The 3,074-nt window shown below is 44.4% G+C and overlaps 1 long non-coding RNA gene across 1 annotated transcript; it reads right to left on the bottom strand.

Annotated features, from left to right (window-relative positions):
* Positions 1-1,006: 1,006 nt before the first annotated feature.
* Positions 1,007-3,061, bottom strand: LOC144701473 (uncharacterized). Its single transcript, XR_013581005.1, has 2 exons — positions 1,863-3,061; positions 1,007-1,209 (listed from the first exon to the last, which is right to left on the bottom strand). It is a non-coding gene; the product is annotated as an uncharacterized LOC144701473 (long non-coding RNA).
* Between the last annotated feature and the right edge of the window lie 13 nt (positions 3,062-3,074).

Below are 3,074 nucleotides of genomic sequence, written 5' to 3'. Positions count from 1 at the left end.
ATGTTAACCCTAACTCCCATTGATTCAACCCGCACTCTTTATTATACTTCAGATACCTTTGATTGAGTTCAGAATTTACTTGTGATTCGTGAATCATGTTTTCAAATCGCCGCACGATTTTATCCCATCAAAATGCCAAAAATGTTGGGAGATAGGATCATTGATTTTTAATTCATTTTCTGGTTCATTTTGATTCTTTCTTCTTTTTCTTCTTTTTCTTCTACTAATATTGCACAAGAACTCTCTGATTAGTAAAGGATCTCAGGAGTGTAAAAATTTAAAATTGAGGCACTTAACTAATTGACCCCTAATTTTATGGTGCATGTAGTGGAATTACTGTATTTTGATCCCACATGTATTCTATTAAAAGTGGTAATCAGGTACGCTCTTCTTGTCTTATGTCTTCAAGTAATGTTTTTAATATGTTTGTTTTCTCGGTGGTATCGAAGGAGCAACAGACTCTAAGGAAGCTTAAGATCTATTTATGTAGAACAAGTTGGTATACAAGTGATAATCTTTTTTTCGCCCTTGTATCCATTTGTACGCATCCCATAACTGACTAACATGTTAGGAGATGCTTTTGGGACTATGATAGTCCAATTCAGCAAAGGCAAACAGCTAGAGTCAATGCCACTATTCATAGTGGCACACAATTCAAAGCTAAGTCTCACATGCATAGCCTCTTGCCTACCTTCCATGGACTTTCCTTCAGAAGACCCATTGGTGGTAACGTTAATTTGGCTAAATCAAATATTTTTATTATATAAACATACTCAAATTTGTGTACTGGGAGGGAGGTCATCTCCTAAGGTGGCCTTTAGAGATATATTATGTTTGAATTAGGGTTAGGTATTAAGTATATAATAAGATAAATAAGGGATGTATTAGTAATAATGCGATGGTATAAGATATAAGAGAGGTAATAAGCCAAAACAAGTTATTTGACTAAGGTAGAAATCAGGATGATATATAATAATAAGTTATACTAGGCTGTGTTAGATAGAACTGGATAAGGGTTAGGTACGATATAATATAATGCATTTTAAGATAATATATTACTTACATTATTATTATTAAAATATGCATCTTATAACACTTCAGGTTGGGTCGGCTCGAATCTGAGTCATGTTTTCCATCTTCATTTCTTAAGATCACAACTGGTTGGGCTGCAATTCTTCCCTTCTCTTCATGGCTCGGCTCAGTATGAAGCTGAAAGAAAATAAAGAAGCCTAAATCCCTTATCAGAAAGAAAGATGGATGAAATATAAATGTTGAGCCCTATTTTATATTGAATAGAAAACTCTGTTTTAGTGCATGCACATGCCTGCACTATCACTGTTACTTGTGATGTGTGCCCTTGGACTCTCTTTTCTGAGCTCACTTCACTTGCGCTGCTGATACTATGATGTCGGGCGTCATCTAGGACATCGTCCGATCGGCACCGAGTATGATGGCTCAGTACCGACAAGAGATGATGGTATCAAACGTCCGACGGCCGCGTCGACGTCCAACAGGTAACCCCTAATGGATGGATAAAACTACGATGCAACGAATGAGTCTCCTAAGTGTCGTACATGTAGGCTCCGACTCAAGGGAAGCGTCGAAATCCAAGCTTGAACGGGGTCGCCGGGTGACGTGACGGAGCCTCTCGAACCTCGTCGGAGCAACGGGACATCTACGGCTGAACAAAATTTATCCGTAGGGCTCGCACGTAACGGACGTACTCGTCCGCGCCGGTAAGACACTCAAGTTTCTTAGTTTCTCTCAATACCTCTCTCTCCTACCTAGCCTGAGCACAGGGGAGTCAGAACAAAATTATACTGCAAGAGGTAATTAAACGAGCGACCGGGTGGATGGGGTACCTCGTCATCACGTGGCTCGTAGTGCAGAATTTGTCGACGATCGACAATGGTTGAAGCGGGTGGGGTGGAGTGGCGGTCGAGAGCGGGCGACAGCTCGACGAGTGATGACGGTGCTACCCACGAAGGCGACACGGCTCAAGCAACTCAGCTGGACCCGTCCAGGCGAACATAGATTAGCGGACCCGGGCGGATTGCTAACGGGTGCGAGCGCCACGATCTTCACCGATGGATCAGATGGAGTCCTGGTAGCGTCCGATAGCCGATGGCGGGCCAAGCCGTCTTGTACCTGCAGCAGGCGGCTTTGACACCAAGGATTCGTGGCCAAATCCATGCAGCTTCCGCTCAACTTACGGCCGGAGCGGACTCTCGGTCAGCTCAAGTCATGACAAACTCAAATTCCCCAATCGGCCAAACTCTCGACCGGGAGAGGTTCCCGGTCAACAAACCCAAGGTCCAGTCAGCCAGGCTCTCAACCGGAAGAGCTTCTCGATCGACTGGGTAATGGCTGAACGAGACCTCGATGTCGGTCGGATTTTACGTTCAGAAAGGCGTTTGGTCAACAGGGTCCCTTCAAAATCCCAAGTCAGTAGAGTCCCGATCAAGTAGGAATTCCCGACCAAGCTAAGCGGCGACCGGTCTAATTCCTGGTCGGAGAGAGCGCTCGGCCAGGATGATCGTGGATCTGTTCCTCTACCCCCTTCAGGTAATTTTCCTTCCCCGGCTGCTTCCGTAGTGATCCTCTCCTCCCCCTCTTTGGTATCTCTTCTTTGAAGACGGGTGAGACCAGAAAAAAATGACGATCCTTTTCTTTTTTTCTTCCTGGTCTACGGGGGCTAGGGCCACCCCTCTTTGTTGGAACCTGGCTCTCTCACTTCAGCAACTCACATAGAGAAGGGAAGGACAAGCACTCACTCTCTTGATCTCACACAGAGAAAAAAATTTTAAGCCCTCACTCTCTTGATCTCACACAAAGAAACAAGATGCAAGAACACTTTGAGAGAGAAAGGAACCTTGATGCACACAGCATACTACAACAATGAAGACACCTACATATTTATAGGCACTCCCCCATAACTGCCTATGGATTTAAACTCAGCATGGCCACACACCTGTCCATGTACTTGGTCTTCCAAGAAACCCAGTCTTCTGCTCTCCTTGAACTCATATCCTGCCTCCACATCACCCTATACCATGCTGACTTGTTCTTTGTTG

This window comes from Wolffia australiana, chromosome 3 (genome assembly GCF_029677425.1).
Source record: "Wolffia australiana isolate 7733 chromosome 3, ASM2967742v1".
Lineage (NCBI taxonomy): Eukaryota > Viridiplantae > Streptophyta > Magnoliopsida > Alismatales > Araceae > Wolffia > Wolffia australiana.
Note: the sequence above shows the minus strand (reverse complement) of the source record. Positions and strands in the feature narration are given on the sequence as shown.